Source organism: Micromys minutus (assembly GCF_963924665.1).
Source record: "Micromys minutus genome assembly, chromosome: 7".
NCBI lineage: Eukaryota > Metazoa > Chordata > Mammalia > Rodentia > Muridae > Micromys > Micromys minutus.
The window spans coordinates 45,703,647-45,728,082 of NC_137976.1; the positions used below are offsets into that span (position 1 = coordinate 45,703,647).

At 41.2% G+C, this 24,436-nt stretch overlaps 1 pseudogene across 1 annotated transcript; it reads right to left on the bottom strand.

Moving 5' to 3' along the window:
• Positions 1-690: 690 nt before the first annotated feature.
• Positions 691-14,810, bottom strand: LOC308422842 (GTPase ERas-like; annotated as a pseudogene). The gene is made up of 2 exons: positions 14,746-14,810; positions 691-1,374 (listed from the first exon to the last, which is right to left on the bottom strand). The product of its transcript is annotated as a GTPase ERas-like (transcript).
• Positions 14,811-24,436: the final 9,626 nt, after the last annotated feature.

The following is a 24,436-nucleotide window of genomic DNA, read 5'->3' on the forward strand; positions in this document are numbered from 1 at the left end:
TTTTTCTCCGACAAGGCCACACCTTTTAATCCTTTTCTCTAATGACTAAGCATTCAATATCTATGAGCCTATGGGTGCCATTCCTTTCCAAGCAGGACACCAACCCACAGGATTGAACCAATTCCAGAGGTTCTCCTCTGTCTTCCACAGGTATGCTCGGCACAAGTAAGCCCCCACACTCACACTTGAGACACTCAGATATACAGGATCAATAATAATGAAAATGTTTTTAAAATAGAACCACTAACAATCATGCACTCCTAACCACATCCACTTGTGCCCATATCTCTACAAGCTCATAATTCCAAGTACAATATTTGTACTGCTGAGGATTCCTCTCTGTTGCTCCATCTTTTTCTTCTGCAGGCATCATGACAGACAATGCTCAACACTAATATCAAAGAAAGAAAAATCAAAACCACAATGGAATACCATCTCACTAATTAGACTGGCTATAATCAAAACTAAGTTCAGATGAAGACGCGGGGAAAGAATTTTTTTTCCTGAGAACATTTATTTAATTTTGCATAGAGTTTCACAGAACACAGCCAATGAGGGATACCCCACGTTACCACCAAATGACAATAAAAAGGTGTCCGTGGTAACTTACTTGGTCTGGGAGAGGAATCGTATGACAAGAGAATTGTCACCTTGACATGAGACAAGGGTCAGTTTGCTGGACTACGGTCTTCACGCTACAGAGCAGCCACAGCTACAGTCGACTTTGTGATGTCGGGTCTTCTTGCTTGACTCAGCCACAGCTTCCTGGGCCCTCGGAATCTCACGCACAAGCAGAGCAAAGGCGTCCTCTACACCTTCCGGTGTCTTGGCTGAAGTCTTCACTAAGGGGGCTCCCAACCTGTTAGCAAGGACTGCTGCAGCTGCGTGAGCATCTCCAGCAGTGGTCCACACATGCTGCCCACTAGCACCATAGGCTGCTTGTGGTGAGGGTTCCAGGTGGACCATATCTGCTGCAGCTGGTCCAGAGATGAGAGGTCATCAAGAGCAAAGACGCCCAGCACACCATCACCAGCGGCCAAGCACTGGTCACACAGGGCCCGGTGAATATCCTCCCTAGCTGTATCTAGCACATTTAGAATGTAGCCTCTGTTGTCCAGGACCACTTCCTTCCGGAAGGAATCCTGGATAGTGGGGTTATGGTCTTTCACGAAGCAGTGGTGGGTCATCTGGATCGTGAGAGCACTTTTCCCAACACCACTTAAACCGCTGCCACTCTTGTACTTGGGTAGCTGCCTGCCAGCATCTTTGCATCGTGCCCAAGCCTCGTGGCTTGCCTCTGGGGATCTGGTGTATTGTGTGCTGGGGCTCAGATTCAAGATGCTAGACTCTGTTGGCAATGCTGTTCCCCGGCAGCTTAAGAGGTGTAAACAGCAGGTAAACAGCAGGTACTGAGAGTGAGCCAGGAATGGGAAATCAGGTGAGACTGGCTGTGTTCCCAGGATTAGCAGTCTGCTGAGGGACAGCAGGCAGATCTGGGAAAGAATATTTTTAATATGATCACCAGCCCAGGCCAAGCTTATGCTTCCTAGATAGCCCAGGATAGCCTTGAATTTCTGCCCCCACCTTCTAAGTGCTGGTGTTGGAGGTGTGAGCTACCACACTTGGTTTATGTAGTGCTAGGGAGAAAATCTGTGGCCTTATGTATGCTAAGTAGCATTGTCCTGGCTGAGCTACATGCCCAGCCATAAAAAAGGAATGATTATACATAGTTGAGAGAAAAAGTAGATTACGAGAGTTATAGAGAATAGAAGAAAAGTTTCCCAAGCAATTAAAATAAAAGTATAATAGGACTTAACTACTAGTAGTTATATATTCAAAATAAATAAAAACCATGGGCTGGAGGAACTGCTCAGTGGTTAAGAGCACTGACTGCTCTTTCAGAGGTCCTGAGTACAGTTCCCAGCAACCACATGGTCACTTACAACCATCTGTAATGGGATCAGATGCCCTCTTCTTGTGTGCCTGAAGACAGCTACAGTGAACTCACATACAAACAATACATGAATCTTTAAAAAAATAAATAAATAAAATTAATTTTACTATCTGCAAGTTAAGGTGGTAACATGTACTTTTTATTCCAATACTTGGAAGGCCGAGGCAAGAGGATCATAAATTTGCAGCTACCTGGACTGCACACAGATTTCAGGCCCAGCCTATATACACAAAGCCCAAGGAGGAAGGAGGAGAGAGAGGGAGGAAATAAAAGAATGACTCGGCTTACTAAAGCTTTATTTATGATAACCATGGTACAAAATCGTCCAAGATGTCCATCAATGGAACAATTGACATTTTAAAGTGTGGAAATCTTCCCTGGGACATTATTCATCTGTTAAAAATACTGTCTTCTGTAACAACAGGGATAAACTGGAAGACACTATGTTAACTGTCATGTTTCAAATACAGAAAGACAAATACCGTGTGTGTGCTTTCTCATGTGCAGAAGCAAAACTCAAGCTGATAATATAAAACTGGAGAGTGATCAGTTTTCATAAAATTAAAGAGTAGCAAACAGTATGCCAGGGATAGTAATTCCCGCAGATGTTTTCTTGTTGTTGAGGATGGATTTCACTATTCTAGGTCTTTTGTTATTCCATATGAAATTGCACATTGATCTTTACAACTCAATGAAGAACTGGGTTGGAATTTTGATGGGGATTGCATTGAATCTTTATATTGCTTTTGGTAGGATGGCCATTTTTAAAATGTTGATCCTTCCAATCCATGAGCATGGGAGATCTTTCCATTTTCTGAGATCTTCCTCTATTTCCTTCTTTAGGGGTTTGAAGTTCTTGTCATACAGGTCCTTCACTTGCTTAGTTAGAGTCACACCAAGGTATTTCATAGTTTTTGTGACTATTGTGAAGGGTATCTTTTCCCTAATTTCTTTCTCCACATGTTTGTCCTTTGAGTATAGGAAGGCTACTGATTTGTTTGAGTTAATTTTGTATCCAGCCACTTTGCTGAACTTGTTTATCAGCTGTAGGAGTTCTCTGGTGGAATTTTTGGGGTCACTTAAGTACACTATCATGTCATCTGGAAAGAGTGATGTTTTTACCTCTTCCTTTCCGATTTGTATCCCCTTGATCTCCTTTTGCTGTCTAATTGCTCCAGCCAGGACTTCCAGTACTATGTTGAATAGGTAGGGGGAGAGTGGGCAGCCTTGTCGAGTCCCTGATTTTAGTAGGATTGCTTCAAGTTTCCCACCATTATGTTTGATGTTGGCTGTTGGTTTGCTGTACATTGCTTTTATTATGTTTAGGTATAGACCTTGAATTCCTGTTCTTTCCAGGACTTTTAACATGAAGGGGTGTTGAATTTTGTCAAATGCTTTCTCAGCATCTAGTGAGATGACCATGTGATTTTGTTCTTTGAGTTTGTTTATATGGTGGATTACATTAATGGACTTTCTTATATTAAAGCATCCCTGCATCCCAGGGATGAAGCCTAAGCTATATTACAAGGAAATTGTGCTGAAAACTGCATAGTACTGGTACAGAAATAGGCACGTGGATTAATGGAATAGAATAGAAGATCCAGAAATGAGCCCTCATGTATATGGTCACCTGGTTTTTGACAAAGGAGCCGTAAACATTCAATGGAAAAAGGACAGCCTATTCAACAAATGGTGCTAGTCCAACTGGCACTCAGCATGCAAAAGAATGAAAATAGACTCTTTCTTATCTCCTTGTACAAAGCTCAAGTGTAAGTGGATCAAAGATCTCCACATTAAACCAGATACACTGAAACTATTAGATGAGAAAGTAGGAAAAACCTTAGAACACATAGGCACAGGAGAAAATTTTCTGAACAAAACACCAATGGCTCAAGCTCTAAGGTCAAAGATTAACAAATGGGACTTAATGAGATTGCAAAGTTTCTGTAAGGCTAAGAACATTGTCAAGAAAACAAAATGGCAGCCAACAGAATGGGAAAAGATCTTTACCAACTCCACAACAGATAGAGGCCTAATATCCAAGGTATACAAAGAACTAAAAAAGCTAGACATCAGAGAATCAAACAGCCCTATTAAAAAATGTGGTACAGAGCTAAACAAAATGTTCTCAACTGAGGAATATATAATGGCTGAGAAACATCTAAGGAAGTGCTCGACATCCTTAGCCATCAGGGAAATGCAAATCAAAACAACCCTGAGATTCCACCTCACACCAGTCAGATTGGCCACCATCCAAAACTCAGATGACAGCAGATGCTGGCAAGGTTGCGGAGAAAGAGGAACACTTCTCCACTGTTGGAGGGGTTGTAAACTGATACAACCACTCTGGAAATCAGTCTGGCGATACCTCAGAAAATTGGACATAATACTACCTGAAGACCCAGCTATTCCACTTCTGGGCATATACCCCAGAGACACTCCAATATACAGCAAAGATATATGCACCACAATGTTCATAGCAGCTCTATTTATAATAGCCAGAAGCTGGAAAGAACCCAGATGTCCTTCAGTAGATGAATGGATACAAAAATTGTGGTACATTTACACAATGGAATACTACTCAGCCATCAGAAACAATGACTTAACCAAATTCTTAAGAAAATGGCTGCATCTAGAGAATATCATCCTGAGTGAGATAACCCAGTCACAAAAGAACAGATATAATATGCAGTCACTGATAGTGGGATGCTAACCCCAGAGGCCCGGACTGCCCCAGAAACAACTCACAAACTGTGTGAAGTTCAAGAACAAAAGATAACAAAACAAAACAAACAAACAAAAAAAAAAAAAAAACTGAACCTCAGAACCAGTAAGCCAGCCAGTTATATTTTGTTCTTAATAAAAAAAAAAAAAAAAAAGAAAAGAAAAGAAGTGAAATACTAAAAACTTTATATAGAAGTAATTGATCAAATGCATAGTCTAGTCTTGAATCCTTTATATGTACATTTGTGGCTGACGCAAGATACAAAACAAACTGTCTTAAGTTACAACCTGTTTTTACATGGACTCTATGCCCATTGTAACTGGTAAGATCTTAATGCACACTATCAAACATTAAAAAAAAAAAAAAACACACAAGCACTGACAAAAATGTATTCATATACTTTTATGCCAAAATGCTTAAAATTTGTACATTTATCTTTGTTTTTTAAAATAAAGTTGTTAAAAAAAAAAAAGGAAACAGTATGTCAGAGGGGACTGGTTATACGGCACCAGAAGACAGTTGTGTGAGCAGACTCTTCATTTGTTTTCCTGTTCTGTTTTGATCCAGGGTATTACTATATGCCCAAGTTCACTGCAAATTCATTAAGTAGTCCAGACTGCCTTTGAGCATGTAATCTTCCTATCTCAACCTCACAAGTGTAGGGATTACAAGCATGTGTCACTATGCCTTCAAGAATTAACTCCTAATGTCCTGTATTACAATATGGTCTTTATATATATCACATTTACCTAAATATACTATATAAACTACTTGAGAGAAATCCAAGGTTTTCCAATACACCGAAATAACAAAAACATAATTAACTTAACCTGATCATTACACATTATGTATATGTATGAATTATCTCACTGCAGATTATAAGCACATACAAGTGTTATATGTCAATATAAAATAAGCTGATAAAAAGAGTTAAATGTATTCTTGCTTCGGCAAAACATATACTAAGAAGAGTTCAATGCATGATACAGGAGAAGTGCTTAGTCGACATTCTCCTCAGTATACCAGCATTGTGTTGCTGATAGAATACTGTGCATACAGCACCGTAAGAATATTTCTTTGCAATGCTGGGTACTGAACTCCCAGTTTTATATATGCTAAGTAAATACTATAATGACATACACCCCAGATAAACAGACAGACAGAGATACAGAGAAGTAATTTTCTCTTAACTTTATAATACATTATTCTAATTATTTTATTTGCTTGAACTTTTAATCGTTTTTTACCTAATTTATAAATTAAGCTTTATTGCCAGGCATAGTATTTCATGCCTTTAGTCCTAGGACTCAGGAGACAAAGTTGGGGGATCTCTGTGAGTTCAAGGCCAGCCTGGTCTACAGAGCTAGTTCCAGGACAACCAGAGCTACAAAGTTAAACCTGTCTCAATAAAGAAAGGAAGGAAGAAAGGAAGGAAGGAAGCAAGCAGGCAAGGTTTACTATTTAAATAAAAGAGTTTTACCAAGTTAAATAGTTAACATAAGTGCAGACACTTGGTGGTCTTACAACATCTAAGAGTAGCTTCTTTGTCGGATCTTCATCCAGTGTACTCAGTCTTTATCCTCTATATCCTTTGTGGCCATGAGGCACGTAGTCAAGAACAGGACATGGTCTAGCTTGGGTGTACTTACTACTGGACAGCCGTGTTCTGATTATGTGCTTGCCCTGCCCCCACAAACAATTCCACCCTCATTGTGTCTTCAGATATCCATCACTAAGCCTGTCTAGTTCTCACATGTAAAGGTGATAAAGCAATCCTGAGCAAAGTGAAATTTCCTGCAGCGATTCATAACTTAATAAGCGTAGTAGTTGCAAAAAACAATCTATTTTACAGATTAAAATCAAGATGAAAGCAATTTCTGTTAAGAAAGAGGGAACCAGAGACCAATGACTAGCAAGATAAATGATAAGACAACAATGAGTGAGGTGTGAGCCCTTTACCTGAGGCTCAGTCAGCTGAACATAGTGCTTATATAGGAAGACGGGTAACTGCAAAAGGACCCTTCCAGGACAGTGAGTAAACACTCCTAAAAAATGCTGCAATTCTTGAAAATTTACTAAGTTCCAGATCCTTACATAAGCTTTATGTGCACAAGACTTAGCAACATTCTGGCCCATTTATTTGCTATATGCTACTTAGTTCTGTGTGTTTGTGCAGACAGGGTCTTACCATGCAACGCAGGCTGTCTTTCCACTTGTGATCCTCTCACCTTGGCCTCCTGAGTGCTGGGATTGCAAGTGCATGCCACAAGGCCCAGTCTAAGTCACATATTCTTCCTCATAACATATCACGTCATGTAGCTACCATTATTATCTGGAAAATAAAGCACCATGCTCAGGACCACATTACTAGGAAATGAGGAGGCCATGCGTTAAATCCAGACAGCTAGTTTGAAGCACACCATCTGTTATTTTTTAATGATAAAAAAACCACTTTTATTGGTATATACTTCAGGTAATAGAAGCTATTTTTAAAACACAAAATTCAGGTTGGAGAAATCTCTCAGTGGTTAAGAGCACTGACTGCTCTTCCAGAGGTCCTGAGTTCAAATCCCAGCAACCGCATGGTGGCTCACAACCATTAGTAATGGGATCTGATGCCCCCTTCTGGTGTGTCTGAAGACAGCTGCAGTGTACTCATAAAAATAAAATAAACCTTTTTTTAAAAACACACAAAATTTAGCGGGTTTGGATATTTTTTTTTAGTTTTTCATGCTTTTGATTTTTGAGTATTTTAAAAATATTTTTGAAGGTGTATGATCATCACTGTCGTGATTTTTAGAACATTTTTTATAACTCAGGAGAAGCCTCATAACCACTTCCTTCACTGTCCATTTGTCCAGCTGCCTAACCCTGGGAACCACTAATCTACTTCTGAATGTACTGAGCTCTTTCGGGCCTTTGGCTAGATGAAAGTGCACAATGTGTGTTCCTTTGCTATTGGTGGGCCATGTATCTATCGGCCATTTGTTTTATAACGTTCCATTACATGAGTACACAAATCTTACCTATTCACTTACTGGCTGAAGAAAGCATATGTGTTACTTCAGCTTTAGATTCTTTGAACTGTCTGGAGAGACGTCTCAGCTGTTAAAGGCTAGGCTCACAAGCAAAATAGATTCTTATGGACCCTCTAGTGTGAGTACTCGTGTGGACACAGTTTTCATCCCTTTTGGGTTGGCACCTCCGAGTGGAATTGCTATGACATCATGTAAGTCGGTGTTGAACATATTGAACAATGGACGTGTTTAATCATCTTCTGGTTTCTGACAATGGATATGTCATAGAAGCTATGATGACATAGTTATTGCCAAGGAAAAAGACTCAGGCTATTAAGAGATGCCCCTTGAATTCTGGAATCTTTGTGTTTTTATTATTATGGCTTAAGGTATTCTTCTTATAACATAAACTGGAACATGAATAATTGTAAGCTTAAGTGAGAAATAAAAGAAGAGCCCTTATGAGATGTACTAGGATTCAGAAAAACAAAAACAGAAACAAAAGCACAGTGTTTCCACCATGTCTTCTTTTAACAAATACTTGAACTTCTAGCAAGAGGAACTCACCAGGACTCAGTAGGAAGAACAGGAGCAGGGGTTTAATAGTCTTGAAATGGGACTTCTTGAAGAGCTGCCTGTAAAAGCAAGTTGTTCCGGAGGAACAATCAGCAAAACGCAGTGTCCTGAGACACCGGGGTGGGAATCTAGACTTCAAGGTCAGAGCTGCTTTCTCAGGTAGCTGAGTTGCAGAGTTATGAGGGAGAAAGATGTGGGCTCACCTCTCTGTCTGACTGGCTTCTTTTATTTTAAAATTTTGATTTTTTGCCCTGCCTTCTCAGGATGTGCTTCCGCCAGATAGGAATGGCTGGTGGGAAGGCTGGACAGGATACTAGAAAGGCCCAGACAGCAACAATTTCTCACTTGCCAGCACAGCTGCCTCATAGTTCCTCCAAAGTCAGGTCAACAGACCCGAGGGAAGGATTTAGCACGGTGGTTTCCGTGCAGACATGCAGCAAGAGGCAGGAAGTGAATCAGAAGACTTAAGAGCCGAGTACATTACCCTTGTCGTGTGCTATTTATGGAGACAAACAGAGACAAACATTTGGACTGTCACCACAGTTATGGTCGCTGATGGTAGGACACACCCGATACACCTGCAGGTCTTTGCAGGTCTTGGACTGTGAGAAAAGATGCACAGAGACTGAGTAAAGGACTTCTGAATTGTACGTCTCAGCTCTAGCGAGGCTAATGTCTTCTGGTCAGTGCTGGTGAGTCTGAAGCACTGCATCTCAGTGGGAAGTCAACTTTCCTTTTGCTTTTCTTTCTTTCTTTCTTTCTTTCTTTTCTTTTCTTTTCTTTTTTTTTTTTTTTTTTTTTTTTTTTTTTTTTTTTTTTTTTTTTTTTTTTTTGGAATTCTGTTGAATAGCATGGAGGTTTAATTAATTAGCTTTCCAACCAAATTTCAACACTATGTCTTTACCATTTCTAGTTGTTCCTGTGACTTCGAAGGAAAAAAAAAAGAAACAACCTTATTTATTCGGAAGCAGTGACACAGCTGAGTGGAAATTCCTGTCTCTAAGTTTGTATTGTTACTGTGATACCAGTTATAACTAATGTTGCTTTCAGGTAAACATTATTTCCATTCTGAACAAATAAGAAAGGGAAGAAGAGAAAAGAAAGGGAGGGAGATAGGGGAAGGGAACCCTTCTGAGAGAAATAGCACTTCAATGAAGATGTGGAGATAAGAAATCATTGACATGCTGGAAGGAAGTGGGCAACCGGCATATCGAACAGCTGTGCCACAGCCCCAGCATAGGAAGAAACCTTGCACATGAGAATTCTGAAGAAGAGAGAGAGGATACAGAGAGAAGAAAATCCTGGGAAGCAGAGGGGCAGTGGCTGCATAATGCAAAACTTTATATAATAGGACAGGTTCTTAAGCTTGCTTTAAAAATGTTCAATAAAAGGGAAGAGAATTAAAAATGGAGACTTGTGTGCCAAACATCAATACTGCAATACTCATGCGAGCCGAAAGAGGGAGCAATATCCATCTGCAAATGACTGGATCAACAAATACCATGTATTTCTGCAACTGAATGCTATTCCATAATCAAAAAAAAAAAAAATGTGATACATGCTACAGCAAAGATGAACCTTGGAAACATGCTAAGCAAATATGCCTGAATAGAAAGTTTAAATATTCTATGAGACTTTTAGCACAAAATAGGTACAAGAGACAAACTCCTAGGTGGGAAGTATAATAGTTTAGAGATTACAGGAGCTGTGGAGGAAAAGTCCTTGAAAATGGATACAGAGCTTTGTCTAGAGGTAATGAAAGGTTTGAGAATTAATGGTGACGACTGTACAATTACATTACATTAAATACAATGTATTTAATGCCACTGAGTGAATTAAAAGGTAAACTGTCTATATATTTGCCACAATATTACAACTTTATAGGATTAAAAAAAAAAACACGTTAATTTAATACAAGACTACAGAGCATGGCAGGGTTTAACTAGGGTTTTGCAAAGACTGCATTAGTCATGCTATCAATTGAAGAAAGTCGTATGGTAAGTTCAGCCTAAGCTGGCCAGGAGGACACAGCAAGACTGCTAGAAAAAATGGCTATAAGTGGACAGATCTGAGCAACAGAAATGTTGAATCTGGGATTGGTACAACAAGAAGGGAGGTCATAGGGTGTTGTTTAGACAGGGAATGCTGGAACAGATTCAGATCTGGGTAGGACAGACGTTTATGTTGTGCTTTGCCTAGAAAATGAAGTGGATGCTTGCCAGGAGCAGCCAGAGCTCATAGAAAGGTCTGGAATAGAAGAAAGGTATGAAAGAAAAGATTCAAGTTTCTTTTCTACAAGACTGTGATGTTGTTGAAGCTACCAGGCTTGCTTATCTAGACAAGTTTGGGAGAAGTAGATGTGTAGATGATAAAATGACAAAATAAATGTTTGGCATCAGTGATAATTTTTGTGGACCTAACATTTATAATTTTACAGAGCAATAAAAAAAAATAAAGACAGAGAAAAATACAGCCCGGGATTACCAATGCATGTTACTTGAAGGAATTAGACTAGAGCCAGAATTGGCAAGAATTGGTTTGTCACAAGGAAGACAGTATGTTTATGCCAGGCAGGAGGTGAACAGGCTATACTGATAAGCTGGATACTTAAAAGGCTCAATAAACATAAATCTGAAGCTGCTGGGTGGTGGAACAACAGTCTAACATGTTTGTACAGCACCACCTCAGGGCATTCTAAATCATCTCTTCAAGTTCACAGAAGGCTGGTGTGTGACCCTCACTCATGAAGCAGCCTGCATGCTCAACAGAATACCAGCACCCCTGAGGAATCTATTCTGAGAGCCAGCCACCATGCCCAACTCCATGCCCAACTTGGGCTAACAATTCAAGCACTTGTGCTCTTCCCTGTAGGGGTGACCACCTGGCCACTGAAAGGAGCCATTAAAGACCCAGAGCCAGCCATGATCCCCACAGAGCTGGCTAATGGAAATAGAGATTGTTCAAAGGGGAGCACCACCTGGGATGCAGAGCTCTGTGGATCCCTTTCAGGCACAGGATGAAGCATCATCAGCATCCATTCCTCCTGCTGAGTCAGGTTCAGATTACACTCCAGGTCACTATGGGAACCTGGCAGAAATGAGTGTCTGGCTCTTTGTATCAGACTTAGCCTCTGTAGCTCACATCTATCCTTCAGTGATGGCTCTTGTGAAAGAAAAAAAGAGGCATCAGAAAGGAAGAAAGATAGGAAGGAGAGAGCGAGGGAGGGAAGAAAGAAGGAATGAAGGAAGGAAGGGAGGAAGGAATGAAGGGAGGAAGGAAGGAAGGACGGTGAGCAGGCAATCTCCTGCTGAAGGCAGTAAAGGCACTAATAGTCTTCTTGAGGCAATTTAACAGTGCACTAACTTGTTAGAATTGATATCTCCATCCTATGCAAAGGAATTAGACATACTTTAAATGTGGTTTATATGTGGCTTTAATGGAATGACCTAAAATAGTAACAAAATGGAAAAAAAAAAAACCATCCAACAATTAGAGAATGGTCACATGAATTCTGCTACAGTCATACACAATGATGTAACTCATTGAAAGTACTTAATGTTTGATATTGTGATGTTAAGAAATAAAGCCCAAGAGAAGGTGTAGTCAAGGCATTTGTCTGTACAGAGTATTGAACAGACACTTAACACTTAACAGTAGTTTTATTTATGATGTGCAGTATAGTAGGTGATCATCTTAGTTTTCTAGCTGTATGTATAAAACTTCTACCGACAATGTATCTTTATTTTGTTAATGTAAATAAATAAATGTGTAATTAGAAAGAATAGAAAGCAAACCAAAACATGAGGGTAAATCGCAAGTTATGATCAAATTGCTTACTGATACATTAAATGTAAATTATGTTACATTCAGTTTTGTCTACCCAATCAGTCCTTGCCTGTTCTCTCCCCAAAATCACTACCACCACCTCCAGTGTGCGGACATTATGTACGTGGAAGCATCTTTTATATTTGCCATAAGGCAAGCTGGTTGGAATGAATGAGAAACAAACCATCTTTCCTCCTGAGTGTCAAACTGTTTTGAACATGGCCCCTGTCCTATCCTGCCTACTATGACAAAGGGCGAGGCCAACTGGGGGCAGCTGGGACTGACAGCTGGTACCCTGGGCTATGTCAGCCTTGCTGAATGGCTCGGTAACTTAAAAAGGCAACAGGAAACAGATGGCCAGCCCAGTCTCCTCTTTGGCTAGCCTATGAAGACCATCTGGAGAAAAGGCAATGGGTCTGCCGCCTGGAGAGGAAGGTGCGTGGTAAAGTCCAGTCCTCACATTTTGCAAAGTGTAATGCCGAGGGAGAATTTCGCGAATTAATGAGAAACAAAGGCTAGTGTCACACAGCTCACGCCACACAAGGAACCATACCTGGGGGGGGGGGGAACAGTGTTCCGGGGCCAGGAACCCACAGAATCCCAAAACCCCTGCGACTTACGTGCTGGGAATGCTGCTCAGAGACACTTTCAGTCAGGGTTTCAGGCTAGCGCTACCATCTTTGGTCCTGCTTGTCTACATCAGCTTCTCCAGCGCTGTTCCATGCCACTGAGCCAACTGTCAGTCAGTTCTGCTGGGATCTGCTCTCTGTTTATACCAGATATCTTTGTATAGTATGCTTTTGTAGCTAAAATTTTGGCTTATCCAAATAGAAGTAATAAACCCCATTTCTTTCAGTGTAGTGTGGAGTCTTGGTCCTGAGAGTTAAAATTGTCAAGTGAAGACGAATGGAAAAATGACAGGAAATCGAGATAAGAAAATGCTGCTCCTTCCGAATGCTCTCTGCATTCTGTCTTTTTCTGGAGCTCAGTAACTTGAGACTCTATAGGCAGTTAATGGTTCCTAGAGGAAGCAGAGACATTTTCTTCAGTGGTGTAGCTATGGTAAGATTCCCACACTATATCCATGCTCCAGTAAGTAATTCTAACAAAATTCATTGCATTGTCAAGAAGAGACAAGAAAGTAGAGGAGAAATTTAGAAAGAGTAAAGAAATCAGCGGGAGTGGCAGGGAGGATAAGAAAAAGTAAAGGGAGATGGAGATTATTGGAATCTATTCCATACATATATGAATATGTTATAATGAAGGCCATTGTTACCTAATAATATATAATTAATATATGCTGATAACAGAAACAGTGGGCTGCCATTATTACTCATTTGGAGAAAGCTTGTCTAATATGTGTGAGGTCCAGCGCTGAAAAAAATAGAAAATAAAAAATGCAAGCCACATATGTAGGGTAGTAAAATGGAAGAGGCTCTAGCCACTGACAACATTACTACATTGTTCTGCTATTCCTACTTCTCAGCTGTCTTTAATGTAAAAGGAATTCACATGTGCATCTTATATAAGATACTGGTAGCTTTTTTCCTGTGCCATGTGCACAAATCAAGTCCTAATGCCATGGAGATTTGGAAGATAGGTTGTGGCTAAGGAATGATGGGAAGGCTGGAAAGCCAGGCTGGAATTGTTACATTGTAGAATAAAAATAAATAAATAAGCAAATCAGTGCACACAGCTATTCTCAAAACAGACTGAGGATTGATTGTTGAGGAATTGATTATTGGATGTCTTTACCAAAAAGGACACCATTACATTGTGGAAAATAGGAAAAGGTGAATTTTTAAAAGGAAACAAGGTTAGAGAGATGGCGCAGCCATTAAGAACACTTGCTCCTCTTCCAGAGCACCTGAGTTCAGTTCCTAGCACCTATTTTAGATGGCTTACAACTACCCTTCACTCCGATTTCAGAGGGATTCAATGCCTCTGGGCATCTACACTCATATACACTTACACACACACACACACACACACACACACACACTTTAAAAACTTAAAACTAAATCTTAGAAATAGGAGGGGGGAAGAAAACCGGGGAAAGTTCTGGGGAGATGGTTCAGCAGGTAAAAGCACTTGCTGCTCCTCCAGAGGACTAGGACTCATTCCTAGCACCAGTAACTGCTCATACCTGTAACTTCAGCTCCTGATGCTCTTCTGTACTCACAAGCACACACACACATGGCCTGTCTTCGAACAAACACACACATAAGTGCATATACATAAAACTAATAAAATAATCCTGTGAAAAGAAAAGAATAGGAAATGGCATTAGAAGACTTTTAGTGGGGTGCAGGTGAACCATGTGTGGTTGTTAGGAGACCGGTAAGGCACCCTAAGACCCGTAAGAAGATGCCTGTGAGGTGCATGAATTGTTCAGGAGATGGTTTTGAAGTACACTGAATATATTTTACCTCCTAAGGGATAAGGAAGATGGAGCTCGTGTCTCCAGCTGGAGCGAATGACAACAGCACTAGCTAAAGCAGGGTTTGTTTGACAAATGGGTCAGAAGGCAGATTCTACTGAAGCTGTGTCATAAGCTGCCCTGGGAGCTTAGGGTAGTTCCTTTATCTGCATAAGTCTCTCCTGCTACAGGAGTAAATTTGAGGGACGAACTCAGAAGCCCCACTTACCTTTTAAATTTATCTCGCCTACTCATATAAACAGCCCAATTCAGAAATGGCATCTCATAGAGCATAGGCTATTGATTTATTTTTGCATGCCAGAATCCAAGCTCTCCACAAGACACCCGAATATCTATTCCACATGGTTGGAGTGGGTCCACTCCATGTAGTTAAATTGAGTAACTTTCCCTTTAGTCTCTGGAAACAGTGACTCTGTATAATCCAAGGGGGAATGCCGTGAGCAGATCAAGCTCAAGCTGTTGTCTGGAGACTGAATTTTGCAAGACGAAATGAGAGCTTCAGCCGGGGCTTCTGGGTCAAATATCTATTGCACAAATAGATGTTGGAGAGATTGATAATCTGTCATCATATCTGTCATTTGTTAATTAGGAAAGATAAGAAAATGGAATCCAATGCAGGGGTCTTGTGAGATTCAAGTACCAAAGTCAGGAAAAGATGGGGGTCAAGGGAACCTGGAAGCTTAAAGAGATTGTTCAGATCTCTGGACAGATAATGTATGCTTTACTTACTGTGGATGAAGGCCACTAAGCTGGCAAATTCCAGCAGGTACCCAGGCACATGCCAGCACAACTGGGCCACACACAGGCAGGCAAAAGACACATATGTTGATGGACAGATGTTCACACTGAGGTAGACACATAGATCTGCAGATTGACGAATAGGGACAAGGCTGGGTTTGGTGAAGGCATCTGTCCATACTTATTAAAAATAAAAAAAAAAAAAACCCACACAGAGACAGCATGCTGCCAGGAATAGTTACAGAACAGCTTAGGTCACTACTTAATGTTGGGTTCCCTGGGCATATGGTTCCACGCGTCTTTTACTGAGTCATAGACCAGCCCCATGTTCAACATTAGCCTTGTAGGCCTTACTGCACAGCTGCATCAGGACCATGCCCTTTAAATGTGAACAGCCCCGTGTGCCCTCTGTTTCCTACAGGTCTCTTTCATCAGTCTTATGGATTGTTTTTTTTTTTTTTTTTTTTTTTTTTTTTTTTTTTTTTTTGGTTTTGCCAATTTTAGGAACAGATCTTTTCTTTTTGTCTCCAAAATTAGGCCCTAGCATGATCAAGCAATAACTTCCCCTTTAGTTAATTTTTGTTTGTTTGGTTTGGTTTCATTTTTAACATGGAGTTTCAAGTAAATTTCTGATCCTGTTCAGTGATAATGAATGAGTGCTGGGGATATCTTGAGCTGACATTAGTGAATCTTTTAAATTACGTTGTCCTCTATTCCCTCCTTGCAGGTGAGCTCCATTCATTTCGCATGAACTTAATAAATCTCTGTGAATGTCAGACTTATCCATATCCTAAAAAAAGGCAGAAAGCAAAAACAGGGAAAACGCCCCATTGTCACATATTTTAACTGAGCGTGGAAATGACATACTCATTTATACATATTTTGGGCTAGAAAGTGCTAAGCACAAAGGGGGAAAGACTCAAGACTACAATTTTACATGTATTATAGAGAAAGATTAGAACTCCTCATGAGGTATCCTGAATTGGCCTCACCAAAACGAGAGAGTTCATGGACATGGCACAAACACATGTAGCTGGAACAGAGAAAAGGAGAGAACAGGAGATAAAGCTAAAGAATTAAAAGGGGGAGAAGCTAAGGGAATCAGGAGGGACTGGAAAAGGCACTAATTAAACACCTTTTCTAGTGATCTAGCAAGTTTCAAAGCTCTTGAGAGACCAACCATGCAGAGGTCACAGAAGGCAGCTCCAACAATATTGGCAAAACTTCCTCTGTGTTAAAGAAAAACTCGGACTTTTAAAGACTATCTCTTCTCAGGTGAGTGAGATGGCTCAGAGGGTAAACATCTTTGCCACCACACCTGGTGATCTGAAGCTGATCCTGGAAGCCCACCGGGTAGAAGGAGAGAATCTGGCCTCTAGAGGCACACTACGGCACACATGTACAGCGCCCTCACATGCACTTGATACACATTCAGTAATTCAGTAATAATAAATCAACTAGAAATTTGAAAAGAAATCTTTATTTTTATTTGAAATCTATCTATGAGATAAGAACAAAACAGAAGTGACTTGAATCTCTAACAAGCTGCTCTGAGATTTCCTGGGTAAGCAGTTTCCAGGGGTGACACACTCTGGTCATGAGCCTGGACAGTGGGTGTACAATCTCTTGGTTGCTAGCAGCCTTGGATAAGGTACGAGAGATCTGCATCTGCTTTCCCCAGGCCAGTCTACTTCAGTTTTGTGCCCCCTCTGCCTCTCCTTACTGCTCTCCCTGTCCCTTTCCCTCCATCTCTCCTAGTTCTTTTCCTTGAGCAGGTTGTGATCCACCACACAAATGCTGGGAACTGAGGCCCAGTCCGGTGTAGGAGCAGCACATGCTCTCTTTACCTCTGAACCATCTCTTCTGCCTCTTTCCTCTTCCCAAGCTTTTCTAGACAATTCACTCTGGAGACTGGGAAGATAATTATTCTATGTTTACGAAGAAAAAAATGAAATTTTCCTTATTTTTCTCAAAGACTTATTTTATTTTTATGTGTGAGTGCCTGCATGTATATTATGTGTACCATGTGTGTGCCCGATGCTCTTGGAGGCCAGAAGAAATCAGGGCACCCTGGATCTGTAGTTACAGGCAGTTGTGGCCAGTCCAATCCCAGTGTGGGTTCTGGGTAACTGAACCCAGGTTCCCTGCAAGAGCAGCAAATGTTCCTAATCATGACGCCATCTCTCCAGCCCCACTTCCTGGTCTCTAAACATCCATGTTTATTGTATTCACTCCCAGGGAAGGAAGCAAGTAAAGAATAGGTAACTGAATTAAGTTATAGATTCTAAGGTTCAAAATCAGCAAAATAAAATAGTGAGCATTAAATCCATGTGCTTCCTTCTTTGAATGGTACTCAACCAGAGCCAGCCTGGATACAAATCTGCTAGATACAATGAGTGCAAGTCTTTCTTTGGGATTTAATATTTTCTAGCATTTTATCTCAATTGTAGCTTTATTCTAAAGGACTTTGGTGGTACTAGCAACTTGGGGCCTCATACACACTAGGCAGGTGCCCTATCACTGAGCCACATCTCCAGTCTGTTGTCTTTCTGCCTTTCTTTTCTTCTTCCTTCCTTCCTTCGTTCCTTCCTTCCTTCCTTTCTTTCTTTCTTTCCTTTCTTTCTTCTCCCTCCCTCTCCTCTCCCTCTCTTTCTTTCTTTCTTTCTTTCTTTCTTTCATTTCATCTTTATTTTGAGACAATGGCCTTAACTAACTCTGTATACTAGAAAGTTCTTGAATATTCTTTAACTTATGACTCCTCTAGAGCTTGGTGTATAGAGATGCATTCCCAAGGCCAGCTTCTAAATTACCTTCCCTATTAAAATTCCAAGCCTCCTATCAAAGTATTACCTCCAAAAGTACTTAGGGGAAAAAGCACACACACATAGCTTACCTGCTCCATTAAACTACAAAAAAATTCAAGGATGAAAATTCTAGATAGAGACATAGGATACATGGTCATGGAAATTGGCAAATTATAATTAATGAGTCTTGGAAAAGAGCACACGAGTCCCCTTGTGCTGTTTTCCTCTTTCTAACTTTTGTGTAAGTGTAAAGCTGTGTACATAGAAATAATATACAACTAAAATATGAATTGCATATACCATGGGTAGTAAGTGTATGTCCCCCTGTGTCCCCTTGCACAGAGAAAGTTCTAACAGGGTGGGCATTAAAGGGTTGCCATGGACCTAAAGAAATGCTCAACATCCCTAGTCATCAGGGAAATGCAAATCAAAACAACCCTGAGATTCCACCTCACACCAGTCAGAAAGGCTAAGATCAAACACTCAGGTGACAGCAGATGCTGGTGAGGATGCGGAGAAAGAGGAACCCTCATCCATGGTTGGTGGGATTGTAAACTGGTACAACCACTCTGGAAATCAGTCTGGTGGTCCCTCAGAAAATTGGACATAGTACTACCCGATGACCCAGCTATACAACTCCTGGGCATATACCCCAAAGATGCTCCAACATATAATAAAGACACATTCTCCACCATATAACAAAGATGCTCCAACATATAACAAAGATATGTGCAACTTTACTTATAATAGCCAGAAGCTGGAAAGAACCCAGATGTCCTTCAACAGAGAAATGGATACAAAAAGTGTGGAACATTTACACAATGGAGTACTACTCAGATATCAGAAACAATGATTTTAGGAAATTCGTAGGAAAATGAATGGGACTAGAGAATATCATCCTGAGTGAGGTAGTCCAGACACAAAAGAACAGACATGATATACAGTCACTGATAATTGGATACTAGCCCCAGAAAGCTCTGAATACCCAAGAAACAATTCACAGACCTTATGTAGCTCAAAAAGAAGGAGGGCCAAATGTAGAAGCCTCAGTCCTTCTTGGAAGGGAGAACAAAATGCTCACAGGAGGAGGTACAAGATCAAATGGAAGAGCTGGGATCGAAAAGGGGATGATTCAGGAGCTGCCTCACCTGGGGATCCACCCCATGTGCAGCCACAGGGCCCGAGCACTATAGCTGATGCTGGGAGGTGCTTGCTGGCAGGAACCAGATAGTGGTGCCTCCTCAGAGGCTCTGCCAGAGTAATGTAGCTGAGAATGCTTGCAGTTAACCATCAGACTGAGCACGGGGACCCTGATAAGGGTGCTGGGGGAAGGGGGAATGAAGGGGGTTGCTGCCTCATGGGAAGAACAACATTGTTGACCAAACAAATCCTCGACAGCTCCCATGGACTAAAACACCAACCACCGAACACACATTGAGAGGTCTATGGCTCCAGTTGCATATGTAGCAGAGAATAGCAATGTCAGGCATCAATGTGAGAAGTGACCTTTGGTCCAGGGAGTGCGTGTTTTCCCAATGTAGGGGAAGCCAAGGCACTGAGGTGGAGAGGGTTATTGGGAGCTAGTGCACCTTTGTGAATACAAGTAGAGGGGGAAGGGGAATGGGACCGGGGTGGGCAAAGGAGATTACATTTCAAATGTAAATACAATGAGTATCTAATAAAAAAATTTTAAAGGGGGGTTGCTATGTACTTCTCAGAGTGAAATAACTTATCTTTCTATGTTAACTTCTTACATGATGTGCTTATTGCTTCTGTAATAGTAAACAACTTTTAAGGAAAAAAAGTACTGTGCCACTTGGTGTATTGCCTTATAGGATAGGCATGGTAGTCTGTTCTGCATAGCTCTCCATGCAGAAGTTCTTTGACCCGTTCCCTCTCTCTCTGTCTCTCTCTCTCTCTCTCTCTCTCTCTCTCTCTCTCTCTCTCTCACACACACACACACACACACACACACACACACGTTCAAATACCTTTGACAAGAACCCCCAGATTTTTTTTTCCATCTCTTCAGCTTTAGATAAGATGATAAAATTCTACCATGAGTACTAAATGACCAAGGGGAAGCGATGGCACAAGCTAGGTCTTCTTCAAGGCCCTTTCTCCTCTTCTCAACCATAAACTGCCTCTTCTGCACACCACCTTTACTATCCCACTTCAGGTACCTTTGACGATGTGTCTCCATGCATACTGAGCCCTACTTTATAATAAATACTGGGATGTTGACTACGTTAAACACCCACTGGGATATCCGGTCAGACCCAGAGATGAACACAATGTATTGCTATTGGTCAGTATCTTAAAGCCATCCCATGTATACAACCTTGGGATTTGTCAGAAGTGACCCATCTTAGGATCAGAGAGCAGACACGAAGATTAGAGCCATACTTGAGGCTGCAATCCAAACAATGACAGAATAACAGGTGAATGGCATGAGCTACATTTCCCCTTTGGACAGGACAGTTTCTGGCCTAGACTTTAACATCTATAGGTACAGTGACCAAGAACAAAGCGTAAAGATTCCATTGGCATTTCCTGCCCTCCTGGCTGTTGACTTTTAACTAGTAATCCCTGAAAGTTGAAGGAGTCACATGGCACCTGGGCATTTCTGTCCTATTCCTCATCTTAGACTCCTCTTGATAAGATCACTGCCAATTTATTAGTATTTTAAAAACTAAAGCAGGATGGAGACTTGGCTCAGTGGTTAAGAGCACTGCCTACTCCTCCAGAGGTCCTGAGTTCAATTCTCAGCAACCACATGGTGGTTCACAACCATCTGTAATGAGATTTGATGCCCTCTTCTGGTGTGTGTCATATACATCAAATAAATATTACAAAAAAAAAAAAACAAAAACAAAACAAAACAAAAAAAAAAAAAACAAAAGAGGCTGTAACTGCATGTCCAGTCCCAACTTCTCTTTCCAACTCTAAAACTGGACAAACACCCCCATCCCTACTTTTCTAGATTCTCTAGAAATGTTGCCCCAAGACAAGCATGAAGTTGTAGTAGTAAAAGATTAAAATGACCTTATTCCTGTTACACCATTGCCTCTAATTTTTCTTTTTATTTAAAATAAAATGGGGGAATGTTGGGATTCTGTAAACCCTACCTCACAGTTACCTCGCAACAGCCAGGTATGCTCCGCCCCAGTTACCTGACACTATAAAAGGGAGCTGCTTGCTCCCTCCTCCCTCTCTCTTTCTCTCTTGCTCTCTCTTGGTCTCTTAGCCTCTTGCTCTCCCCCTTGCCCATCCTCTTCCCATCCCCCCCCATGTGCTCATGGCCGGCCTATTCTCCTCTACTCCTCTTCTCCTCTCTCTCTGCCTCTACTACCCTCTTAACCCCCTCCCCATGCCCTGAATAAACTCTATTCTGTACTAAAACAAAACAAAGCAAAAAACAAAACAAACAAAAAAACTAAAAAACACTTTTGTAGTCTCCTCTGCTTATTGCCAACATCAGAGTTAAGTATTTATTTGATGTGCTCCGTTCCTGCTGTCTTTGCTAGCCTGTTATAATTCATGGCTTGTTATCATTCTGACTCAGCTAAGGATGCCATCCACCCTTCCCTGCATAACTAAGACGATGCTCCAGCTTTTTCAGTGTCCTGCCAGAAGCGAGCATGCCGTCTAAATAGATAAATGCCTGTATGTAATTTATATCCCTCAATTACCTTCTCCATTAAACACTGAAAACTGGCAAAAGCCCTGGAAAATACGTGTGGGCTGATTTGCAAATTGCTATTCTGCCACCTTTTCACACAGAGAGCTCATCAGTTTTCTTCTCTTGATCCTTCTTAACCAAAATGTTTAACCATTCCTACTCCTCAAGTCCAGGAGCAACCTTCAACATTGCCTCAGATGACAGTCCGCACAGCCACCAATTTCAGAGACAATAGTGTATCTAACAATGTGATGGTACTTAATTGAAGTTAAGTAGTTTATTTGTGTCCATTCTGTCTTGAAGGAGGTAGAGATTCATGAGAGTCTGCCTTGCCCAAAGAATCTATAGGTAGTTACTACATGAATGGGAGAGGAGACATTTTCTTCAGTGTTATAGATCCTGGTAAGTTTCCAGTCTTCCTGCAAATAGCACACCACTTATAGCTGCCAAAGTAAGCCTCATGACTTTGAACGACAGAAACAAACCACAGGTGTTAAAAAATGAGAACCACTGGTTGACTGGTTGGAAAGAAGGTAATCAGTAGGGAAAGTGGGAAACAAGGGGAGTAAATATGACCCAAACACATTAGATTGGGCTGGAGAGATGCTTCAGTGGTTAAGAGCACATACTATTCTTACAGAAGACCAGAGTTGAGTTCCTAGCACCTATATCAGGTGGCTTATAACCACTGTGATTCCTGGTCCAGTGATCTGATATTCGATTCTGATCTCCTTTGTACCTGCACATATGTGCTCATAGACACAGACACATAAGTAACTAGTAAAAAACAATATTTTTAATTTAAAAATATTATTTGGGTGTGTTAAAATGTCATAATAAATTTATTTTTAAAAATTTAAATACTTCAGGGGCTGGAGATTTGGCTCAGTGGTTAAGAGCACTGACTGCTCACCCTTCCAAAGGACCTGAGTTCAATTCCCAGCAGCCACATGGTGGCTCATAACAATCTGTAATGGGATCTTATGCCCTCTTCTGGTTTGTACAAAGACAGGTACAGTGTGCTCCTAGACATAAAATAAATAATTCTTTTTTAAAAATTTAAGTACTTCATGGTACGGGTTGTCCAGAATTCTTTCATGATACCACAATGAGCAATGCCAAGGCTATGGAAAGGTGGCCCAACTCTGTTGGTGAGCAACTTCCTAATATTCTCTTGTATACACTTAACTTCAACATTGCAGCCCATCTAGAAAGCACATCCCTCAAGCTTTGAGCAAACATAGGCATTGCTGGGAAGCAATATGAAGAAACTGCAGCTCATCAAATTGCCCTGAAGGAAGCCAGGGTTTTTGGTTTGCTTTTATTTCTATTTTTTCATTTGTATTGCTTATTTTATTTCTTTACATTTCAGATGTTATCTGCCTTCTCAGTTTCCCCTCCACAAACCCCTATCCTCTCTCCTCTCCCCATCTCTATGAGGGTGCTCTCCCACCAATTCACCCTCTTCTGCCTCAGTGCCCTAGCATTCCCCTCTCCTGAGTCATTGAGCCTCCACAGAGCCAAAGGGTTCCCCTCCCAGTGATGCCCAATGAGACCACCCTCTGCAACATACCAGCTTGAGCCATGGGTTCCCACCATCACCACTAAGAGTACTCTTTGGTTGGTGGTTTAGTCCTTGGGAGCACTGGGGGATCTGGTTGGTTGATACTGTTGTTCTTTCTATGGGGTTACAAACCCTTCAGCTCCCACAGTCCTCACCCTAACTTTCCCAGTGGGGTTCCCCACACTCAGTCTAGTGCTTGGCTGTGTACATTCAAATCTGTATCGGTCAGGCTCTAGCAGAACCTCTCAGGGGACAGCTATATCAAGTTCCTGTCAGCAAGCACTTCTTGGCATCAGCTATAGTGTCTGGGTTTGGTGGCTGCAAATGGGATGGATTCCTAAGGGATGGCCTTTCCTTCAGTCTCTGCTCCACTCTTTATCTCCGCATTTCCTTTTGTTAGGAGGAATTCTGGATTAGTATTTTTGAGGTAGGTGGGTGGCCCCATCCCTCAATTATTTTACTATTTTTAGATTATGTTGATTGAGTGACTATAGGTTGAATGTGTGCACATGAATGGCAGTATCTGCAAAGGCCAGGAGGCATCAGATGTGTAGGAGAGAGAGCCGGGTCATGAGCTTGCCATGGCTGGTAAATGGAGGTCAGAGGTGACGACTTTCAGCTGTGCTTCCATGACTGGTTCCCAGAAGCCAACAAGCTCACCCAGTGCTGTCATCCACTGCATATCTCAATGGGCCCCAGAAGAAAGGATCTGAATGCTCTCTGCGAAAAGAAAAATTATAAATTCAAGGTCATGGATATGCTAATTGTCCTCTGATTATTATACCAAACATGCATATGCTGAAAAATAACACTGTGCCCTATTAATATGTACAATTTGTGTTAAAGATAAAATGAAACTGAAATATATAAATAACTGCTACTCTCTCATATAGGTTCCCTGCCCGGAAAGACAGGGTTTCTCTGAGCAGCCTTGGCTACCCTCGAACTCACTTTGTAGACCAGGCTGGTCTTGAAATCACAGAGATTCACCTGCCTTTGGAGTGCTGGGATTCAAGGTATGGGCCACCATTGCCCAGCTTCATACAGGTTCAGGGATTAAAAATCCTGATTTTTTTGTTTTGTTTTGTTTTTAAGGGAAAAAAAAACCTAA